Source organism: Musca domestica, unplaced genomic scaffold, assembly GCF_030504385.1.
Source record: "Musca domestica strain aabys unplaced genomic scaffold, Musca_domestica.polishedcontigs.V.1.1 104, whole genome shotgun sequence".
NCBI classification, from domain to species: Eukaryota; Metazoa; Arthropoda; class Insecta; order Diptera; family Muscidae; genus Musca; species Musca domestica.
In genome coordinates this window covers 862915-887565 of record NW_026712121.1, presented here as the reverse complement: position 1 = coordinate 887565, position 24651 = coordinate 862915, and the positions used below count along the sequence as shown (strand labels likewise).

The window sequence follows — 24651 nt, the reverse complement described above, 5'->3', positions numbered from 1 at the left end:
TCGGAAACATTTGCGGCTTTGAAGTGCAGTGTAACAACGCAACGCAGTGAAGACTTCCGATATAACTTATGTAGATTCTGGCACGGATTTTAAATAAACCTCGTGATGTGATTTATTTTTGTGGGATAATTGAGTTTGAATATATCCGGGTTAAGAAAAAACGTTACAGAGTACAAAAAAGCGTCAAAATGGCATTACTGCCTTCAATCACCATTGCAATCATTTCGTCTTTTTCGCGTTAACGCCAAAGGAACGAAACGATTCTCCTCAATATTTTACACACTCGAATAAAATTCCGATTTAAAAAGAACAAAAACAAGAAAAATTTGTGAGTGGCGCCCACATTTTGCCCCGAGTGTATATGTGGTGCCTTAAAGGTTAATAAAATCAAATAATGTTGTTTCGATTTATTGAGCTTTAATCCTTATTCTTCTGGGAAGGTATGTATGTAGAAAGAATAAGTTTTCGGATGAAATTTCTATTTGGATGAAAAAAAAGTCGAGCGAAAAACACTTCGTGTGTTTATTAGCAAGCAAAAACACCAACAAAGAAACATAAGAACTCCACCACACTCTGTTGCAGCAACGGCAGTTGTTTTTGTCTTGTGCAGAGAGTGAGAGTATGGGCAGAGAGCAACGCAACAGCAACACAACGTCGTCTCTTAAACTCTTTAATAATATTTATAATGATTTAACAGATGTTTGTTTTTTTTTTGTTTTTTGGTTTCGTGCACACAAATAATAACCACTCGAAGAGGGTGCACACACGACACTCGCTACAACGACAACAACCAACCAACCACAACAACAATGGATATTATCAATCTATCCGTTTGTTATAGTTTTTTTGCCATTTCGGAAGTACACTGGGGTAAGCAAATCATACGAGAAAAAAAGCAGTAAGTAGTGAAAAAGAAAGAAAATGCCTCCAGCAGCGTTGGCAACAGCAGCAGAAAAGGCTACGCAACAACAACAACAACAAATCCTGTAAAATTAACTAACATAAATCTTGTCTTGTTTGTTTAATTCATAATAGGCGCACAGAACGCACAAGAGAGCAAAAGTTTGCCTGCACTCTGACAGTCAGCCAGCCAGTTAGCCAGAATGCATGCACCACAAACACACATCGTTCGTTTGTTGTGCGCGCACACATACACACCCACCCACAAATCATGGCAGCAACAACAATCCGAGCAACGAGGAGACTCGTTGAAATGAGACAACAACGAGTGAGTAAGTAAACTTTATCAAATAATTATGAAAGCCAACAACAAACAAAGAGCGAGAGAGTTGAAATGAGTGAGTGAAACAAAGAGAGCGCATAACTGAATTTCTCATGACTGGCATGACTAAAACATGGTAAACAAACACAGCCAGATATACCTAACTACCGAAATAAAAACGTTTAGTATCCAACAATCATATGTTCGGTTGGAGCAGGGCACAGTGTCGTGTGCTCGTGTGTGTGTGTGCATGACTATTCGTCTGAACAACAGGGATGGGGAAAGTAAATTAGAATGGGGAAATAATGCCTGTCGTTGTCGTGCAAGTGTCATGTGTATTTTTAGGGTCGTCTGCAAATTCAATTAAAATGGTGAGGTAGTAGAAGAGATTTTTCTTTCAACTCTGAGCTTTCTTTCGTTCGGACATCGGACGAGAGAAAGAAGAAAGTGCAGCAGTAGGGTAGTGAAAGGAATTATTCTTAAGATAATTTGATTTTTAAGGAATTTTTGTGATTAAAAAACAATTAGGTCAAGGTTAGTTTGATAAACAATAGGGTTGCCAAATTGGCAAAAGAATGCGGTGCAATGAAACGATTTGTTTAGAATGAAATTAGAAAAATTTAAATTTTTGGCAAACTTTTCAAAATGACAAAACTACAGCTAGGCGAGGTCGACCATGAAATTCCCTATTCGACTACAACTACAGATAGTTAAAGTCAAAAAATGTATCGCACCTGAATATATTTATAGTCGACAAAAGTATTCCATTTTCATACTTCATCTGATACAGATAAAAATATTTCTATGAGCAAAATTACAAGAATATCGAAAATTTATATCCAATTTTATGCGGAATCATAAATTCCGTATTCATCTCAGGTATCTGGTTCAGGGTAATTGTAAAGGAATGCTGACTTGTTTCGCAAGTTATGACAGATAAAAGTATTTCAAAATTGTGACCCTTTGTGGGTGAGGTACCACAAGTGGTTTGCAGATGTATATCATCTTCACAACAGATCTTGTGTTAGCAAAAATGTTTGTGTGTGTGAAATTTGAAGAGAGTTGGGTGCATATTTCGCTTTCTTTGAGCGTTTTGTTTTTCAAAATCAAGACCTCTATGTGGGGGAGGGAGGAGAAGAAATTATCCGATCTCCAACATCTTTATAACAGATATTGTATGGATGGAAATATTGAGATGCATCAAGTCTCGAATGTTAATTTCGAGTTTAATTAGCTACAGGAATATTAAACATTTCGGACCCTTTGTGGGGGAGGTACCAGAAGGAGTGGACCGATATATCCCATCTTCACAACAGATCTTATGTTAGTAGAAATAATGGGATGTGTAAAATATTAAGAGAACCAGATGCTTTTTCGGAATTTATAATCGCTTTGGTTATTCAAAACTTTGACCCTTCGTGGGGGAGGTACCAGGAGATATGGTTCGATCTCTAACATCTTTATAACAGATCTTGTACTGATGGAAATATTGAGATGTACCAAGTCTGAATGGAATCGGATGTTAATTTCGCGTTTTATTAGCTTCTTGGGTATTCAAAATTTTTACCCTTTTGGGGGAGGTACCTGTAGGAGTGGATCGATATATCCCAACTTCACAACAGATCTTGTGTTAGTAGAAATAATGGGATGTGTGAAATATGAAGAGAACTGGATCATTATTTCGGATTTTATAGTCTTTTTGGTAATTCAAAACTTTGACCCTTTGCGGGAGAGGTACCAGAAGGAATGGTCCGATCTATTTCATATTTACAACATATATAGTGTTGATAGAAATATTGGGATGTGTCAAATCTGAATGGAATGGGAGGTTAGTTTTGCGTTTTTTTTTTTGCTTCATGGATATTTAAAATTTTGACCCTTTGTGGGGCAGGTAGCAGAAGGAGTGGACCGATATATCCTATCTTCACAAATAGAAATAATGCGAAGTGTTAAATAAGAAGTAAACCGGGTGCTTATTTCGGATTTTATAATCGTTTTGGTTATTCAAAAGTTTCACCCTTCGTGGGGGAGGTACCAGAAGGAATGGTCCGATTTATACCATCTTTATAACAGACCTTGTGTCGATTCAAATATTGAGATGTGCCAAGTCTGAATGGAATCAGATGTTAATTTCGTGTTTTAAGAGGTTCATGGATATTCAAAATTTCGACCCGTTAGTGGGGGTGGTATCAGTAGGAGTGGATCGATATTTTCCACATTCTCACCAGACCTTTGATTGATAAAAATACTATGTTGTGTGTAATTTGAAGACAATCTGACCCTTATGAGAGTAGTAATTATTTAAAATTTTGACCTCTTGTGGGGGAGGTACTTGCTGGAGTGGACCGATATTGTCCAATTTCACACCTGACCTAGCACTGATGTAAATAACAGGATTTACAAAGTTGGAGCAAAATCGGATTATCCTTCTCTTCTTTCTGTGCAGTAAAATATTTTTTTTTTGAAAATTGAGATCTGTAGTGGAGAAGGAGTGGACAGATATTGTCCATCTCCGCACTCGATCTAAGTTTGACAATTATTTTACGATGTACAAAGTTTGGACCAAATCGTATACTCGAGTTATGGTGCGCAGCAGTCCGAAGAACAGACAGACAGACGGACTGACGAACATCGCCAGATCGACTCCAAATGCCTAGAAACGGATTTGCTCCAAAGAGACCTAGAGATCTGTAGTGGGGAGGTACCAGAAGGAGTGGACAGATATTGTCCATCTCCGCACTCGATCTAAGCTTGATAATTATTTTACGATGTACAAAGTTTGGGCCAAATTGGATACTCGAGTTATGGTGCGCAGCAGTCCGAAGAACAGACAGACAGACGGACTGACGAACATCGCCAGATCGACTCCAAATGCCTAGAAACGGATTTGCTCCAAAGAGCCCTAGTGTCTAAAATCTTTATTCCGATGAGGCACGTTTTGGCCGTATCAAACGATTTATACCCTCCTCTCTATCCATATGACTGAGGGTATAAAAACAGTTACAAATCAATGCAAAAACTAAAAGATGGACAGAGGGCAAAACTCATACTTAACACTTCATTTTTATGGGAACGCATAACAATATCGGATGCACGCAAATACATGTATTACAGTATTCCCATCTCTGGCCAAAATGCATGTCAAACAATCGACAACCCGAAGCAGACTATTTTGATGGGACAAACTAATGGATAAGGACAAGGACACGGTAAGGACAATTTACTATCCAATTTTTTTTTCCAATATAAATAATTAAATAAAAATAAATAACAGCAAAATAATACGTTAAGACGGACACCATAAATACCGAGACGGTGAACTTGAAGCATGCAAATGAAAACGCGTAAACAAATAAAAAAATTGAATAAAAACTACGGCTAGGCGACAACGACTGCCATCCAACTAACACTGATTAAATTTGTTCTCTTTACACAAAGGTTATACACAAAAATCTCACCACATAACTACTACATTGCTATTCCATCAGTTGCCAACCTAACGTAATAACGTCACTCAAAAAGGAAAATGTCTGGAAAATTCCATAAAGTCACAAACACACAACAGCAACAACAACAACTACGAAACATTACAAAGAACGACAAAGAATCGTGAAAAATCAATCAACGCTCCGATTAATCATACGATTTCCTCCGCAAAATGTAGGTATTATAAAAACTGTAATGGTTGTTGTTGCTGCTGCTTCAGCTAGTGGTGGTGGTGCTGCGGATGGGCGTAGGGGGTGGTATGGTAAAGCTTTTCCACGATTTCGAGTGGGTTATGTGTCGTCGCGAGCATCGTTTGAAGTTGCATGCAACAGCGGCGACGAAGAATCACTTCGTGGTGAAATGGAGAGCCAGCCTAGATACAGATACATATTTTGACATGCCTCTACCTCTATCCTACCAATATACTCGTACATTATTATTACAGATTTGCTTGGCGAAGATAAACATTTAGTAAGCAAAATTATTGGAAGATGCTCAATGTTCAATAGAAGAGGAAAAAAACAAAAAAAAAAAAAAAAAAAAATTGACAGTTGTATGAGCTATTCGCCTCATGAAATGTATTCCCTACGAAATTACAAATAAAACAAGTAAGCAAAGGCTACAGTCGAGCGGGGCCGACCGTTGAATACCCTACAACACTATAATAAACGATACAGTTTATATAGGCGAGATACTCGAAAGAATTCCACAAGATATTGTGACAAATAATAAAAGAAAACCATCAGGTTTCGTTCTCTAATTTTCGGATAATAGCAACTTAAACGAATTTGCTCATTTGTCAATTTATTGGTAGATGTTGCACGTAAATGGTCTTCCTAGATCTGGAACCAATATTTCCCAAAGACCTATAATCTCTCAGAAGTGGCAAAAGATTAACATTTTTTATTGGTTGTTGACTGAAACTCATCTATATGAGATACAGACATTTGACTATATTCTTCCACGAAATCAGCGTTAACGAAATAGTCAGAAGTGCGTCTTTCCTGTATTTGTGAATTCTGTAAAGAGTCACTGGAATGGACATTTTCGTATTTTGTCTACAAAAGTTGGCAAACTATTTCACACATTGAATATTTTTGGATGGCCATCCAAAACTGCTTGGCTTTTGCAATGTCCGGTAACCCCCATTCAAATGTGCGTGAAGATCGGGCGATAATTACGACCTGCTGACAATTTTGCAGTTTTTTGGTCCATTTCAACCCCTAAATATATGGCGATCATCTCCAAAAAGAGTAGGCTTCTATTCTGACCCTCATCTTATCCCCATGCAAAATTTCGTAAGGATCGTGCCATAAATACGATCTGTATATGATAGCCTGATATCCTAACTACTTAGTTTTGTTAGCTGTAGAAATATTACCAAATGTTTAATTCAAAATGAAAATATGCCAAAAATATGACAAAATTTAAAAAATATGAGAAAATGTTAAAAAAATCAATATTTTCATCTTTAGAGAGACATTTTTATGCGATTTTTTAGACGTTTTTTCTTTCCTGCCAAGAGGCCATTCTAAATTAATGAGAACTGTCGAAATTAGTTCAGCCGTTCTCGACATAAAAGAGATTTTTCAAGCATTTCTTTTTTGATAAACATATATATCGCATATATTTGCTATATATTCGATTTTTTGGATCTTAATATCAATGTAAAGATCAGAAGTAACCTTGTCATGGCTTTGTGATTTCGCCGGGATTTAAAATATTCGCGGTTTAATGAAAAATTTTGAATTTTTTCAACAAAAAAGTTATGGCCTATTTTACACGCTAAATATTATCCGATGACCACCCAAATTGGTAGGCTTCTTCCCCGCCCTAAACTCTAGCTACATGCGAAATTCCGCGTCGATTGGTCTATAATTGCGACCTGTATAGCTACTGCAAAATCCGACATTTTTTCAGTATTTGGTCCATTTCAACCCCTAAACATTTGGCGATCATATCCAAAAGAAATAGGGTTCTATTCTGACCCTAGCCCCACCTCCATTCTAAATTTCGTGAAGATCGGACCATAATTGCGACCTGTAGAGTGATTACAAATTAACATGGACAGACTGACAGACGGACGGACGGACATACATACCGACTCAGCTCGGCGAGATAGGAAGATCCATATATACTTTCCTATATGGGAAATCAATATTTCGTGGTGTTACATAATTTTTGGCCCAATCAAACTTATAATACCCCCAACACATAGTGTTGTAGGGTATAACAACCCTCCACCTTAGGGTAAAGGAAACATTAGAACCCATTATGACCAATAAATACCAAATTCGTTGGACAAATTCGTGAGAAAATTTGCAAAAATCATCAAAATATCGGATATTGGAAGGTACTGTTATATTTGGGGTTATACCAAAATATGGACCTATACATACAACTAGATTCCAATCCGCGAACTAGAGCCCATTATGACCTGCAAATACCAATTTTTAGATAAATCCGTGAAAAAAAAACTTGCAAAAATCATCAAAATACCGAATACCGGGAGGTACCGTTATATGGGGTGCATGCCAAAACGTGGACCTATGCCTTCAATGTTTTCGCCACACGAGCTAGAACCCATTCTACCCTAGAAATACCAATTTTTAGACAAATCCATTAAAAAATGTGGCAAAAATCATCAAAATACCGAATATCAGGAGGTACCGTTATATAGGGGCTATACCAAAATGTGGACCTAACCTATACATACAATTTTTCGCCACACGAGCTAGAACCCATTATACCCTACAAATACCAATTTTTAGACGAATCCGTAAAAAAACTTGACAAAAATCATCAAAATATAGAATATCGGGACGTGGACCGATATATCTCACTTTTGATACCAATCATCCTAGACACAATACAAATTGTTCTGCCAAAATTTTGAAGGTCTACGTCAACAATTTTAATGCTGATTATGAATATATATAAATTATGGGGTCTACGATGAATATTTAGGAAGGAGGAGGGTATAACAAGTAAAAGAGGTGCTAAGTTCGGCCGGGCCAAACATTTACTTCTTCAACATTTGAAAGGAACTTAAGATGAAACCCGTACTATGATAGATGTATTAAGATGTGGACCTGCATAAATAAATTTCTGTCATAGATTGTAGTACCGATTACGAACTTAAAATACGAAATTTGAAAAAAAAATTCGGTAAAATCATCAAAACGCCGAATTAAGGGAGGTATCTTTATATGGGGGCTATTGGAAAACGTGGACCTGTATACATAATTTTTTGTCATAGACTGAAACCCAAATATGAAAATTGAAACAATTCTGGTCTATAATGACTCTAAAAACATCAAAACACCGAAGCTTTGGGAGGCTACAGAATGGGACTATACGAAGATGTGGACCTGCGTAAGTAATTTTCGTCCTTCAAATACGAAATTCTTGTCCTGGTTGGGGTTATTTTGTGATGTAACCCTGTGGACCCATACAAAGTCTTTTATCTATAAATGACTTAATAGATATTTCTATCCATAGGGAACCTTAATAAGGTCTTCTATCCATAGATGATCTGGAGAAGATAATTTATCCATAGAGGAGCTGACGTAGGTGTTTTATTTATAAAAGATCTTTAGATGGCCTTTTTTTGCATAGAAGACCAGTAGATGCCTTCTTAACATAGATGACTTTTTAACCATAGAAAAATGTCTTAAATCCCTAAAAGAGCTGAAGAAGAAGGTATTTCATCCATAGACGACATGAAGAAAGTCTTCTATCCATAGATGATCTGAAGAAGGTCTTCTATCCATAGATGACCCGAAGAAAGTCTTTTATCCTTAGATGACCTGAAGAAGGTCTTCTATTCATAAATAACCTATAGAATTTATTCTGTACAAATATGACCTGGAGAATGGCTAATATCCAAATCTGACCTAAAGAGGTCCTTCTTTGCATATATAAAGATCTTTTGTAGAGGTCTACTATCCAATGATGTCCTATAGCAGATCTTATATCCATGGAAACCCTTTCGAGGGTCTTCTATCCAGCAAAGACCTTTTCAATGTCATCTATCCATCGAAGACTTGAAGAAGGTCCATAAATGACATGAAGAAAGTTTTTCGTTTAAAGGAGAGCTAAAAAACGCCTTTCATTCATAGAAGATCTGAAGAGAGTCTGATATTTATAGAAGTCCTGAAGACGGTTTTCAGTCTATAGAAGTCCGTCATCTATAGAAGAAGTGTTCCTATCTATTCCTGAAAATCCGAGAAAGTTTTATAAGAGGTCTTTGATTTTATAACTAAATCTCCCATAATATTCATATTATTAATTCATATTCGGCAGAAGATATCTCATGTGGCCTCGGAATACAGGGTTGCCCATATTCGACGGACCTTTGGGCCCATTCCAATCGACGAGGCTTGTCCGCAGGCAACATTCTTTGCGTCAATTGAATTTTGTACGGGAACAAATGCAAATCAATGCGAATAATCCGTTGTAAAGTGGACCGAGCCATGCCCAACTGCTGAGAACGGCGTTTTTGGGAAGTTCTTGGGGACCTCTCAACACTGGCTCGTACAGCAGCGATATTCTCGGCCGATCGCCTTGGTCGACTTTTATATGGCCTCTTCGGATTAGAAAGAGCCTTACCAGTCGAAAATTTTTCGTATAAACGCTTAATGATGTTCTTAGGAGGCGCACTTCTCACATTTTTTAATGTTTTAAAAGCACGTTGAGTTTTCACAATTGACTTCTTGTAAATTTCAACTATTTCAGAGCGCTCGCGTGGCGTGTACTGGTTCATGGTAAAAATCTGCTTGGACTGACGCTTCAAACGCAGTATGTCATTAAGCGATGTGACATCTCTGTCAAAAGTTATGGCGTTGCCAGATGGGTCCGTCGAATAAGGGCAACCCTGTACCTTTATCAATTATTTTTAGATTTCGAAAGCTCCGATATGTGTCTTCCCCTCTAATGTGAATTTTATTGAATGGAAGCAAAAAATGTCGGAAATAAAAAAAATTTAGAATAAGTTTAGATTTGTTCGAATTTGTCACCTTTGACACAAATTATGGCCTTCAAACGGACAATGAAAACGCCAAACGCTGCCCGAATGTTGCTCTGTGGTATTTTGGCCCATTCCCGGCGAAGCGCTTGCTTGAGGTGATCAACACTTAGGTATTTTTTAGAGCCAACCTTGCTTTCGAAAATACTCCAGACACAACAGTCCAACGTATTTGTATCCGGAGATTTTGGTGGACAACGAATGTTTTCCTCATCGGAGAAAACCAGATTCGGCAGTTCACCACTTTCGGCCAAGCGAAGCAACTCTTTAGCTCTTTTGAGTCTATTTTCTTTCTCTTGCGGTGTAAGTTCTTGCACATTTTTGATATTCAATGGCTTTACTCCGAGCTCATTTTTCAATATTTGTCGAATGGAATATTGCGATATGTTCAGCTCACGAGCCATTTTTCGGCCACTGCGAAGCGGGTTTCGATCAAGTCGCCTCCTCTTTACTTTTCGAACCATTTCTGCTGATATTGCTGTTTTCTTCCGTCCACTACCTTGACGTCGGGCTACGCTACTAGTATCACGGTAACGAGCGATGGTACGAGACACAAAAGATATATTCACATTTAAATGCTGGAGTGCTTCAACGATAGCCACTTGTAGTTTTCCAGCCAAATATAAAGAAATCACACTATCACGCATGAATTCCATTACGAATAACTTATTTTCTGAAAAATTCTCACCAAAATGCTTTTGTACGCTTGTTAACAATATAATGAACTGTCACTGGAATAAATTTACCAGCAGTCGGACGAGTGGCTTAGAAATGGCAGCAGTCTGAAGTTGGTTGTAGTGTTTTTAATCTCACCCTGTATATAGATATAGCTCCCATATATATATCTCACAACCGATTTTATAGTTTAGCCATCTCAAAGTCATAATATGCATTCCATGACATTTGGCTATGTGACGTCACATACAGCAGAAAAAAAAAATAACTCCATACAAATTTAGGGCAAATCGATTTAGATTATAATATAGCCTCTATATATTAGTTCCATCCGATTTCAAATTACAACCACTCTAAAACCTTAATTGGTGTACCATAACGATCACGATTTAATTCACATTAATTCTCATTTTAAACTTATATTTTTTACGGATACAAGTGCACAGCTGTGAGACGTATTATATAGGCGCCCCAGCCTGACTTTTGTCCTCTACTTATTGATGTTACATGGATCCCACTAAAAAAAGATGCAATCCAAAGGAAAGCTGAAAATCCATAACCAATTGTTTTTCATAGATTTCCCAAAAAATATTTCTCAACAACAATCCCATGGTGTCAAAACCCCTAATTGGGGTCATAACTTCGTAGGTTACCTATCATTAGAAGACTAAAAGAAGAAAAAACCAAATTTTGAGAACTTGCTGCTGGAAAAATGCATTGCCTATCGAAATCGTTTGAATGATAATGCAATGTTTAAACAAATATTTGGACGACTAATTGTGAACGCAATGCGTTGGACGTAAGTATGTATGTATGTATACATAACTGTATGGATCTATGTAGGTTTGTGTGTATGAGTGCATATGCATTATGTGCGTAAGCAAACAATTAGTAGTAGTTAAAAGTGTTGCCAGATGCAATTATGGCAAACCAGGCAGGCAGGCAGGCAGTCAGTTAGGCAGATAGATACCATAGCTGGGGCTAGCTAATGCAATTCCACACATAGCAAATGTCGGACAATGACTTGTAGATATTTTTTTTTTTTTTTTGGTCTGCTGTTGTTTGGATTTTTTCATTTCAACGTTTGCTCCAAAAGCTCCCCACCCCTCTACCACCCTCCCTCCCTCCATCGAAGCATGTTCCAGCTCTATACCTATGAGATATATCTACCTAATGCTGTTGGTTTCGCTTCTACATATTTTTGTGTAATGCAAGAAATAAGAGTAGCTGGCTGGCTGCCTGCCGGCCTGGCCCGAGTGTCAATGGCGGCCGATTAACTGTTCTCCAATGGCCGAATCATTCATTTTGTTGTTCATGTTTTAGAAGCTTATTCTTTTGTCGACAGACATACCACATATAACTGTAATTTACAACAGCAGCAGCAGCAGCAGTAACAGCAAAAACAACAACAACTATGAACGAACAATATCCAAAAGATACAATTCTATAAGCGAGCAAAAATACAAATCCAGCAAAAATATGTATGGGAGCAAAAAAAACGTCAAACTGCTTGGCGTTGAAACAAGTTTTGAAAGTCGGTTTTTTGTGTGACCAAAGAAGAAAAAGAAGAAGCTGAAAAAAAACGAAGAAAATCTAAACAAAAGACACTTTATTATAATCTGCGGCCATAGGAAAACAGCGAGAGAGAGAACTGCAAAAAATAATAATGGCAATTAAAGAAAATGACTTCCTAAAGGCCTTCAAGGGCTAGAAGAGACAAGAGCAGACCTTTTACAAATCGTCTTTGCTCAGAAAATCCCCAACAGGACTTCCAACAGGTCTTCTGCAGATAGAATACGCTCTACAGATCCTCAATGGATGAAACACGTGCAACAGGTCCTCTGTTGGAGAAGACCTTCTACAGGTTTTCTAAGATTGAAGACCTCCTTGAGGTATTCTATGAATAGAAGAACTTCTACAGATCTTCTACGAATACAAGACCTTTAATATGCCTTTTATGGATAGAAGTAGGTTTTCCATGCATATGGAAGGATGGAAGACCTTCAATATGTCTTAAATGGAGAGAAGATCTTGTACAGTGGCCCTATGGACAGAAGACCTTCTACATGTTTTTCCTCTATGGAAAAATACTTCTTTAGATAAGTGGTCTATGGATAGAAGATCTTAAACATGTCTTCTGTGCATACAAGACCATTAAACCGGTCCTCTATGTAGATAATACCTTCTACAGGTCTTCTATGGAGAGAAAGCCTTCTACAGGTCTTCTATAGATAGAAGACCTTCTGTAGGTCTTTCATGGATGAAATTTCCCACAGATATTGCATATCGAAGACGTTCTACATGTCTTCCAGGGATAGATGACCTTCTATAGGTCTTTTATGCACAGAAGATCTTCTGAAGGTCTTATATGGATAGAAGCCCTATTAAAGGTCTCTTCCATGGATAGAAGATCTTCAACAGGTTTTCTATGGATAGAAGACCTTCAACAGGCCTTTTATGGATAGAGACTTTCTACAGGTCTTCTATGAAGAGAAGACCTTCTGCTGCTCTTCTATGAAGAGAAGACCTTCTGCAGCTCTTCTATGAAGAGAAGACCTTCTGCAGCTCTTCTATGAAGAGAAGACCTTCTACAGGTCTTCTATGAAGAGAAGATCTTCTGCAGCTCTTCTATGAAGAGAAGACCTTGTAAGGGTCTTCTATGAAGAGAAGACCTTCTAAGGGTCTTCTATGGATGAACGGTCTTCAATAGGGTTCTATGGATAGAAGACCTCTAACAGGTCTTCTATGGTTAAAAGACCCTCGACAGGGCTTTTATGAATAGAAGACTTTCCTATGGATAGCAAACCTTCAACAGGTCTTATACAGTCCTTCTGCAGGTCTTTCATGAATGAAATTTTCCATGGATATTGAATAGAGCAAAGATTTTCCGCAGGTCTTCTTGGTATCGAAGACGCTCTACATGTCTTCCAGGGATAAAAGACCTTCTATAGGTCTTGGGTCTTATACGGATAGAATCCCTATTGAAGGTCTTCCAGGGATAGAGGACTCTCTGCAGCTCTTCTTTGGAGATAAGACTTTCTGCAGCTCTTCTACAGAGAGAAGACCTTCTAAAGCTCTTGCATGGAGAAAAGACCTTCTAAAGCTTTTGCATGGAGAAAAGACCTTCTACAGCTCTTCTAAGGAGAGAAGACCTTCTAAAGCTTTTGCATGGAGAAAATACCTTCTAAAGCTCTTCTATGGAGAAAAGACCTTTTACAGCTCTTTTATGAAGAGAAGTCCTTCTACAGCTATTCTATGAAGGGAAGACCTTCTACAGGTCTTCTATGGATCCAAAACATCCTATGGGTCGTTTAAGGATAGAAGAAGACGTGGTACATGTTTTTCAAACACTAGTGTGCCGTTACAGTTCCTCTATCGACTCTATCGACTCTAGAGGCGCAATTGGCTGTCATAGTTGTTGTTTTTAATTCTGCTCTCATTTCAACTTCAAAATAATAATAAACAACATGGCTAGACATATGTTAATACATATGTAAATACTTTGTTGCAGAAGTAAACTTTATTACAGACATTCTTTGTTGTGCTGTGTTTATAGAAACATTTATTAATAAATTGATTTATTTGCATATACAATTCTAATAACACACACACACACTTATAAATGTCTATAAAGATTTTTTTTCATTTTTTTATTGTCATGATTTTTTTATTAATTTTCAATTTTGTTCTTTTCTTCTAGGAATAGAACAGCAACAAGTAGATGTAAATAAAAATACATACATACGTAAGTATGTATGTGCATTTACATCAATCTTTGATGTATGTATGTATGTGCATATCATTCGAATCGGAATTTTCTAAAATATTTTATCTTGTTTCGTTTTTTTTATTTCTTTATATAGTTAGGTATTTTTTTCAATTTTTTCCACTTCTCGCCGACTGATTTGTATTCTGGCCGTTTGTCATTGTTGCGCGAAATTATTTTATTACGTATCAAACTTTGTTCATTTGAATGCGATTTTTCAAATTGAATTCATGGAATTTGTTTTCTTCGAAATGTATTTCGCAATAACGAACATTTTAATTCGTTTTCATTGGAGATAATGATGACATTTTCTTGTTAAGTGAAATTCGAAGAATTTCATCTGTTTCGATAGTCTTAAAATTTATTAGAGGTCTCACAGTGGTTCGGAAGAGATTTTTACTAGTCAATATCTGTTTCTTTTGTCATCAAGGAGTTCTGAAGTATATCCTTTAACTTCTGAGGTGACATATTTTATAACGTGGTGGTAAATTTTACCTCTCTAAATATCACAGAAAAAAAAACTTTGTTAAAAATTTTATTTGATAATATATTTTTTTTTAAAGTAAGCTTGTATATTTTAAATTACAATAAGTAAATAAAAAACATTTTTTTATGTAAACAAAAATTTTATTCATTTCAAGAAAATGTGAAGGGAGGGTAAAATTTACCACCACCTCAGAAGTTAAAGGATATAGTTTTGAATTTGAAGTAAATACAGGGCGAGATGAAAAAAACTACAACCAACTTCAGACTGCTGTCATTTCTAAGCCACTCGTCCGACAGTTGTTAAAATTATTCCAGTGACAGCACATTATATTGTTTACAAGCGTACAAAAGCATCTTGGTGAGAATTTTCCAGAAAAAAAGTTATTCGTGATGGATATCAAGCGTGATAGTGTGATTTTTTTATATTTGGCTGAAAACCCACAACTGGCTATCGTTAGAGCACTCCAGCATTTAAAGGTGAATAAATCTTTTGTGTCTCGTACCATCGCTCGTTACCGTGATACTGGTAGCGTAGCCCGACGTCAAGGAGGTGGACGGAAGAAAACACCAACATCAGCAGAAATGTTTCGAAAAGTAAAGAAGCAACTTGATCGAAACCCGTGTCGCAGTGGCCGAAAAATGACTCGTGAGCTGAATATATCGCAATATTCGATTTGGCAAATATTGAAAAATGAGCTCGGGGTAAAGTCATTGAAATTCCAAAAAGTGCAAGAACTTACACCGCAGCAGAAAGAAAATAGACTCAAAAGATCTAAAAAGTTGCTTCGCTTGGCCGAAAGTGGTGAACGGCCGAATTTTCTCTGATGAGAAAATATTCGTTGTACAAACAAACTGATCGTGTTTACTTGCCAAAGAGGTCAGCTGAAATTGTGCGCCTTCTGTTGGCCACCAGAACTCAAACGCCGGCCATGGTGATGGTGTGGGCCGCCATAACACCCGATGGTCGCTCTCCGCTCGTATTAATCGACCATGTCATCAGAATAAATGCCGAATAATATTCTGGAGGGTGTATTAAAGCCTTGGCCGCAGACCTTGGACATTCCAACTTGACTCAGCACCATCGCACTCAGCACGCGCCACCCAAGAATGGTTACAAAATGAGGTTCCTCGCTTCATTTCCAGCGTACAATTGGCCGTTTGAATGCCACAATTCGTGCCAAAGGTGACCAATTCGAACAAATCTAAACTTATTCTAAAATTTGATGCTATTTCCGACATTTTTTGCTTTCATTCAATAAAAAGTAAAAAAAATGTAAAAATTATGGCGTTTGACTTTGTTGCAGTTTTTTTATCTCACATGTATTTTCGGGTTTTCGGCGAATTTAAAAACCTTATTTTATTCAGATGTAATGGACGTATAGATTTCTTTTCGTTGGGTACTTAGAATGGAAACGTGTTAAATTGGCAGTAATAAATTTTAATATACAAATTCCGAATGTATATTTCTTAACAACTATTTTACCTAGATACATAGTTTATTCTGAGACTCATAGTGAAATTTTGTGTAGAATATATCTTCCTTTGACACTGTTCAACTAAAACTAAGTTTTATGTTACTTTCATGCATCAACTAGAAATAAGACCAAAAAAATTCATTAAAAAGTATTGGAAATATTTTCGCGTTATTCGCCAAATTTGAAACAAATATTTTCTTGGTATTAATTGGAAATAGAGATTTCTTGTCAATGGAGACTTATAGTGAAATTTTATGAAGAATATTTTTGTCATTGACGTCATCCTTCTACAATGATGCTTTGTGGGAGAATTTTGTATAGACTCACATAAAGTAGGGGTTTAACCCAAAAATGTGTTTTTAATATTTATGAATAACTGGGATTTAAGTATTCTGGAACCTATTGTTGGATTTTACTACAAATAAAAAGAATATTTGTACCGATCCCGTTTGAAGAGAGACTTTAAGCATTCTTTTGAAAAAAGAAAGGACCATAAAGAAGCATTTAATAAGTCGCTTGAGGGTTAAAGTTTTCGACCAAAATATTCCTCGTACTGGAAGACACGAACGCCAAAACACAAGGATTCCAAGGAATGTTAATCTGAAAATTTCAAAAAATGTGGAGGGTCTGAGCCTGCCTCCACTATTTAGGTTGCTTGCTATGTAAACCCAAAACCCAAGGATTGCAAGGAATGTTAATCGGAAAATTTAAGCCTATGTTTAGCTCTATTTCCATAATCTACAGATGGCAACGCTTTTTGCAGAATTGATCAACTATTTGGTATAGATCACATATACAGGGTTGCCCATATTCGACGGAACTTTGGGCCCTTTGGGCCCATTCCAATCGACGAGGCTTGTCCGCAGGCAACATTCTTTGCGTCAATTGAATTTTGTACGGGAACAAATGCAAATCAATGCGAATAATCCGTTGCCATGCCCAACTGCTGAGAACGGCGTTTTTGGGATGTTCTTGGGGACCTCTCAACACTGGCTCGTACGGCAGCGATATTCTCGGCCGATCGCCTTGGTCGACTTCTATATGGCCTCTTCGGATTAGAAAGAGCCTTACCAGTCGAATTTTTTTCGTATAAACGCTTAATGGTGTTCTTAGAAGGCTCACTTCTCATTTTTGTATGTTTGTATGTATTTTGTAATGTTTTAGAAAGAGCCTTACCAGTCGAAAATTTTTCGTATAAACGCTTAATGGTCTTCTTAGAAGGCGCACTTCTCACATTTTTTAATGTTATAAAAGCACGTTGAGTTTTCACAATTGACTTCTTCTGTTGAATGTAAATTTCAACTATTTCAGAGCGCTCGCGTGGCGTGTATTGGTCCATGGTAAAAATCTGCTTGGACTGACGCTTCAAACGCGGTATGTCATTAAGCGATGTGACATCTCTGTTAAAAGTTATGGCGATGCCAGATGGGTCCGTCGCATATGGGCAACCCTGTAACTGTATACATTGACTTTTGATACTTCAGGTCTCAGTCTCTATTCCAGTACTATTTTCAGTTCCCATCGTACAAAATTCGCCCCATAAAAGCTTTTCAATCTCGGGAAAGGTTTTTCAATAGGCTGCATATTTTTCGAAGTTCTTGGCCATATTTTACAGACAAAGTTGTTGTTGTTTGATGTTCTACAATTTTAATCCTGGGCCTCAATTCTTGTTCTATGAAAATGTGAAATGAAAATTTTTATAAAGGAAAGAAATGTCAAATGAAAAATTATATAAAGGAAATATTTTTCATTTCATATTTTCATAGAACAAGAATCCAGCCCCTGGCAAAATATGTTTGGATTTGAAAAAGTCACAATAATGTTTTAAAGAAGGGGGGGGGGGGGTGGTAAGATATAAAGCTTAAATATTTATTTGTCCATGGATTTTTTTTTTTGCGTAGCCGACCCCGTAGTCGCTAAAAATACAAAAAGACTTGGACGGTTTCTGGATCTGACAAAAAAAAATTGCTCGACTTCGCCTTCCTTTCTTTAAACGGCCTATAATCGAATAGGTGTCCAAGACACCTTGAAGAGCACATTTATATCCAATAAAAAACATTCTTGGCTGAAAATTTCTAATACTTAGTAGTAAAAAAAAAATTTTTTTTATTCCAAATATTCTGTTCCGAAATTCTGAACTCATGATATTGTGAAATTGATTCCAGCGCTGATAATTTGTAAATATAGAATTATACAACTATAAATTTAATATATAATAAAAATGAATTAATAAATCAATCATCGATGGAACGAGCAAGCAAGCAGCTAGGCGGCAATGAGCGTAATACAGTGAATGATAAACAATAAGATTTTTGTTTAAAGTGCAATAAACAAATGAAATAAATAATTGTTGTGGCTGGTTGGTTGGATGGTCGGTCGGTCGAACGGTTGGTTGGTTGGTTGGCCGATTGTCGCGTAATACCGTTCAATTGTAAAACAAGAGAAATCCGCAATGCCGACCAGCACCACCACCGCCGCCGCCGCCACACTTCCTTCCGTCTACCAAAAAAAAACCTCTTTTGGTTGGTATATATATAAAAATGACATATATATTTACATATATACTGAGAGACCAGAAATGGACGGACATGCCAATTTGTGTGTATACATATGGTAAAGATTGTGTTTTTTTTCTGTATGGCGGGAGGGGGAGGAGTGGCAACAGATGACATACACATTGAATTGATATGGCCATATACATATGAAGATACCTACGTATGTGATAAATATCATCAAGTATATAAACACCAAAGGAGTAAATATGTATTCGAAGTATGTATTTGAAAACAATAAAAAAACAAAAAGCAGAACCCCATACAAATTGAATGTATGTAAATAAGTTAGCAAGCAATCTGGATGACGGTCTATATCTATTTGAGTGACTGACTGACTGGCTGACTGGCTGACTGTCTATCTGTCGTATTGCTGGTGGGTTGTTGGGTCTATCAGTCAGGCCGTCAGTCAATTGCTGGGTCTCTCCTCCTCCCCCTCCTCCATTAGTCAGTTTCTAGGTTTGTCATTGCCGTTTCTGCCGTGTCTGTCTCTGTAGTTCGTACCACAGATGAATGCCATTCGTTGCTGTGTTTACACTAATGTGGACGGACATGGACTCAGTTGAGGACCCAGCGGAGCAAGGGGCCTCTCGCCACATTATATGGCGTTATAATTGTTGGCGATTTTGTTGTTGTTGCTGTTTTTTGTTTCGATACAAATTTTTTTTCTACTCTAACGATTTTAAGTTGATGAATTTTATTCGTAGAGCTTTTGTGCAGCGATTAGCGATTACTGGCCAGCCGCTTACGACGTATCGCCACAGCGAGCTGCGTGTATAGTTCACCAAAAAAAGCAAAAAAAAAAAAACAAAATATGAAGAAAAGCAAACCGGACAACAATGGCGAAAAACAAAACGACAACGAATCTAAATGAGAAATGAATAAATGAAAATAAACAAAAAATCAACTAAATAATTGTAGAAACGAACGGAAAAAAGTAGCGTTTCGAAGAAACACAAACAAAAGCGTATAAAATAGTCTCATAGTTGAACGATTCGATGGTTGGATGGATGGATAGATGGAATAAAGTGGTCAGATGGGATATATGGTTAAAAACAAGTGATGGAGGAGGGGAGATGGCGAGGAGGGGGTTGGTTGGGACTGGTGGATATAGTATATATCAATGCCACGACAGCAACGCACCAAAAAATGATACCGAAAAACAACAACAATAACAAGAACAACACTAAAAACTAAAGTAACACCACAAAGGTATACCTACCGAATGATGGTGGTGGTGATGGTGCTTCTGACGACAACAACGACGATGATGATGACTCTCTCTGTGGCAGCAAAAATGGAAAGATACTTTTTGTAGCCTTGTAGCCGAGAAACAGACAGACACCAGCCAGTCAGTAAGCCAGCCAGCTGCTGCCAAGTGCAAATCTACAAAGTTCCATTATACTACTATTTTCTTGTAACGAGTGTAACTACTTGTCGCAAATACATATTAATATACATATATACATACGTACGTACGTAGGTATATATGTAAGTAGCTATGTACATATTTTTTGGATTTGCAAACGAACGTAATTGCAGACAACGCAATATGCACTCATTCACTGACGGACGTGTTTTTCTACTGGGCTAGTTATCTCTAGGCATATTTTGTTTTTCTTTATTTTTTCTGCTTACGTATAGACCTCAAGAGATACATTGGAAAAAAAATAATAAAAAAGTTGACAGAATTCACTCGCTTGATTTTGCCTAGGAGAGGGGGCGAGGGCGTTGTTCTCTTAAAAATCGATAGGCGAGCTGGGTTCTTTGATTTATGATTAAACTGAGAAGCTAGATCCACCATTTATAATTGTAATCAGATTACTACGATTTTAAGGATACTACTTGTGACAGCAATAAGAAGGCCAGATGGCCTTCTCAGGGAAAACAACAAGGCCTTGGTTAGAGGAGATAAGTAGGTCTTCACAAAAAAGATCAGACGGTATTTTTCAAGAAAAGCAAACGATCTTGTCAAAGAAGGGCAGAAGGTAATTTCAATAAATACCAGAAAGCTTTCTCAAAGAAGACCAGAATGTTTTCTCAAATAAGAACAGATTGATTTTTCGACATAGATCAGAAGGTCTTCTTATATAAGACGAAAGGGCCATTTCAAAGAACACAAGACGATTTCTTAAAAAAGGCCAGAAAATCTTATGAAATATTGCCAGAATGTCTTCTCAAAGGTCTTCTTCTTTTCTTCTCCAGGCCAGAGGGTCTTCTTCTGACGGAAGAGCAGAAGGCATTCTCAAAGAAGAACAGAAGAAATTCTCAAAGAGAATGATGACCTTCTCACAAAAGGCCAGGGAGTCTCCTCAAAGAATAGACCAGAAGGTTTTTCCATAGAAGACCGGAAGGTCTTTCCATAGAAGACCGGAAAGTCCCCCCCATAGAATACCGGAAGCTCTTCTCAAAGAAGTGAAAATAGTATAAAAGACCAAAATATCTTCTTATAGAAGAGCAGAAGGTCCTCACAAAGGAGACCAATTCTTCTCGAAGAGGCCCACCAAAAGGTCTTCCCAAAGAATTCTAGAAGGTCTTCTCAAAAAAGACAGCAAGCTCTTCTTAGAAATGGTGAGCATTTTTTTTTCAAAGAATGCAACAAGTACCTCCAAAAGAGTCCAGAAGGTCTTTTCGAAGGGGACTGGAAAGTATTCTCAAAGGAGGTGAGAAAGTGTCCTCATAGAAGACCAGAGGGTTTTATAAAGTCAAAAAGATCTTCCCACAGAAGACGAGAAGGTCTTCTCAAAGAAGACTAGAATGTCCTCTTAAAGACCGGAAGGTTTTCCTAAAAAAGACCAGAATTATTTTTCATAGAAGACAGGAAAGTGTTCTAATAGAATGCCGGAAGGTTTTCTCAAAGAAGACCGGTAGGTGTTCTAATAGAAGACCTGCTGCTCTCATAGAAGACCAATAGACCAAGAAGATCCGAAGGTTTTCTCATAGAAGACCAGCAATTTTTCTCATAAAGGACCAGAAAGTTTTCACATAGAAGACAGGAAGATCTTCTCATAGAAAACCGGAAGGTCTCCTCATAGAAGACAGGAAGGTCTCCTCATAGAAGGTCCCCTCAAAGAAGGTCCGAAGTTTTTCTCATAAAGAACCAGAAAGTTTTCTCATAGAAGACTGGAAGGTCTTCTTATAGAAGACAGGAAGGTCTTCTCATAGAGGACCAGAGGGTCTTCTCATAGAGGATCAAAAGGTCTTCTCATAGAATACCGAAAGGTCTTCTTATAGAATATCAAAAGGTCTTCTCATAGAATACCGAAAGGTCTTCTTATAGAAGACAGGAAGGTCTTCTTATAGAAGACAGGAAGATCTTTTCATAGATGACCGGTAGGTCTTTTCATAAAAGACCGGAAGGTGTTCTCTTGGAAGACCGGAAGGTGTTCACTTTGACGACCGGTCTTATTATAGAGGACCCGAATGTATTCTCATAGAAGGCAGGAAGGTCTTCTCATAGAAGGCCGAAAGATCCTCTCATGTCTTCTATGTCTATAGAAGACTGGCAGGTTTCCTTATAGAAGACCGAAAGGACTTCTCATAGAGGACCGAAAGGTCTCCTCATAGAAGACCGCAAGGTCTTCGCATAGGAGACTGGAAGGTCTTCTCATAGAAGACCGGAAGATCTTTTCATAGGAGATCGGAAGATCTTTACATAGGAGATCGGAAGGTCTTTTCATAGGAGACCCGAAGGTCTTCTCATGGAAGACTGGAAGGTCTTCTCATGGAAGATGGGAAGGTCTTCTCTTTGAAGGCCGAAAGGACTTCTCATACAAGACCGGAAGGTCTTCTCATAGAAGACTGAAAGTCTGCTCATAGGAAACCGGAAGGTCTTCTCATCAGAGACCGGAAGGTCTTCTCATAGAAGACTGGAAGATCTTCTCATAGGAGTTCAATAGGTCTTCCCAAAGAATATCCGAAGGTTTTTTCATAGAAGACCAGCAGGTTTCATCACAAAGGACCAGAAAGTTTTCTCATAGAAGACTAGAAGGTCTTCTCATAGAAGAGAGGAAGACCGGAGGGTCTTCTCATAGAAGTCCGGAAGGTCTTCACATAGAAGTTCGGCAGGTCTTCATATAGAAGACCCGAAGGTCTTCACATAGTAGACCGGAAGGTCTTCACATAGTTGACCGGAAGAACTTCTCATAGTTTGTCAGATCTTCTAAAGAAGAGCGGAAGGTTTTCTGATAGAAGATCAGGAGATGGATCTTCAATTAGGGCTAGGGATGACGTTGACGAAGGAATCTTCAAGACTCCATCTTAGATTTATAGCATGTTTTAGGTTCTTAGATCGCAGATATTTTTATAAAGAGGTTTCACGATTTCCATTTTAGAATCTTTAATACCTGAAGCAAAGTATTCATGCTATTATATTTATCTTAGTAAGGTATTTAAGATAAATTACTAAAATCGTCCATCCGAATCGTTGTTTTGTTTTCGTTACAATTATGTCGAATTTGGTTCATTTTCTTTCGCTCCACACTCCTTCCTTGGCCTCTTTTGGGACCACCAACGTTTCAGTGTTTTATTAAATCAAATCAAATGAAATAATTAAAAGATCGTTTTCGCTGGTTTTTTCTTCCACAATTGAAAAGCTGATCCCCCGTTCCCCTATACCATCTCATAAAAATCATATAAAAACTTGTGAATATAGAAATGTTAAATTGGCGTGCAGTGGAAGGGGGGGGGGAGATGGATGGTCGGATGGATGTCTGTATACAATTTGTGGGTCATGCTGCAGAGAGCAAAGGGGGAGGGGCAGGGGGCGGCGACGATCGCCTACCTAACGGATCACAATACACAAAGTGTGCACACACACGAAACAAAACTTGATTAGTTGTTGGTGCTGTTGATTTGTTGCTATTATTTTTAGTTGTTGTTATTATTTTTATTATTACTGTTGTTGTTGTTGTTGTGTTATGTTGTTGTTAAATGTTTTTGTTTTTATTTTTAGCAACATCTAAATGAATGACTTTCACCAATTATTGATTCCGTTGAACAGCAACAAAAAAAAGAGGCAACAGCAACAACAACCACAACAAAAACGTTGCAACGTTTGCAAAAACTTATAAAAATAATTTGAAAGAGAAATAGAAACGTATATTTCAATGCTTTTGCAAGTTATTCAAATAATATCAATTAAGAAGAAGGTCTTCTCTCAACGAACCAGAAGCCGTAGCAATTATTATGTGCAAAAAAAAAAACAGAAAAAAATACTTTTTGTTCAATAAATGTTTGAAGGTTATTGTTTTAATATTTTCTGAGTGTATGTGTGAGAGTGTGTAATAGAATTTAATGTATGTCTGTACGTTGTCATAAATTGGGGGCTGGGAAAATAATATGGGAAAATCATTATTCTTAAATAAGAACAAGTTAAATAGTATCAGTCGGTTTTGCTGACAGATATATACCTCCAGCATTGAGTTATGATTGTTGTAATAAATCGCCGACTTGTTTTGCAAGTTATCACAGATGTAAATATTGGAAATTGTGACCCTTTGTGGGTGAGGTACCAGATGGTGTTCCCAGATATATATCATCTTCACAACACATCTTTCATCTTGAAATTTGAAGATAGTTGAACGCATATTTTGCTTTCTTTGAGCGTTTTGTTTTTCAAAATCTTGAACCCTATTTGGGGGAGGTAGGAAAAGAAATTATCCGATCTTTTATACAGATCTTGAGTTGATGGAAATATTGAGATGTAACAAGTCTCGGATGTAAATTTCGAGTTTTATTAGCTGCATGAATTTTCAAAATCTTGAACCCTATTAGAGGGAGGTACCAGAGGGAATGGTGCGATCTCTACCATTTTTATAAATATTGAGATGTATCAAGTCTTAATGGAGTCGGAAGTTATTTTTGCGTTTTATGAGCTTCATGGATACTTAAAAAATGTTAATCCTTTATAGGGGAGGTACCAGAAGGAGTGGACCAATATGTTCCATCTTCACACCAGACCT

General features: G+C 37.4%; 1 protein-coding gene and 1 long non-coding RNA gene across 3 annotated transcripts in view; one reads left to right on the top strand and one right to left on the bottom strand.

Annotated features, from left to right (window-relative positions):
- The window catches only part of LOC131800373 (serine/threonine-protein kinase tousled-like 2), a 341644-nt gene that overhangs the window by 40491 nt on the left and 276502 nt on the right, over positions 1–24651 (bottom strand). The window lies entirely within an intron of this gene.
- Positions 344–23861, top strand: LOC131805047 (uncharacterized). Its single transcript, XR_009343486.1, has 3 exons — positions 344–870; positions 1036–1232; positions 23643–23861. It is a non-coding gene; the product is annotated as an uncharacterized LOC131805047 (long non-coding RNA).